Here is a 416-nt window from a genome sequence, read left to right as displayed (position 1 = left end):
ACCTGTTAAAACATTCAAATGAGGTGATCAGTTTCACAGCATTTTTACACTACGTCCTGCAATGACGGGTGCACATTAACCATTACAATTTCATTTGGCAACAAGAAAGAAGAAAAAGACATCAAAATATAAAAAGAGCAACAAAAGAAATACATTTTTCGAGAGCACTCACCCACCACAACCACTCTCTTGACTGGCGCGAATATTAATGACTAAACCGGAAAGAGTTTCCAACATGCCGCCAGCCAATGAACAGAGAGTGCAGGTCTATTATACTTAAAGGGCCATATGTATATAATAACCAAAAGCAAGTGAAAGCACCTTTTTTAACCTGTTACACTAGTGGTCATTGCCTGTCGACGCGGACAACAAGGCAGAAGTGTAAATGAAAACCGACACGTAACGGTCCTACTATT

Source organism: Triplophysa rosa, linkage group LG2, assembly GCF_024868665.1.
Source record: "Triplophysa rosa linkage group LG2, Trosa_1v2, whole genome shotgun sequence".
Lineage (NCBI taxonomy): Eukaryota > Metazoa > Chordata > Actinopteri > Cypriniformes > Nemacheilidae > Triplophysa > Triplophysa rosa.
Note: the sequence above shows the minus strand (reverse complement) of the source record.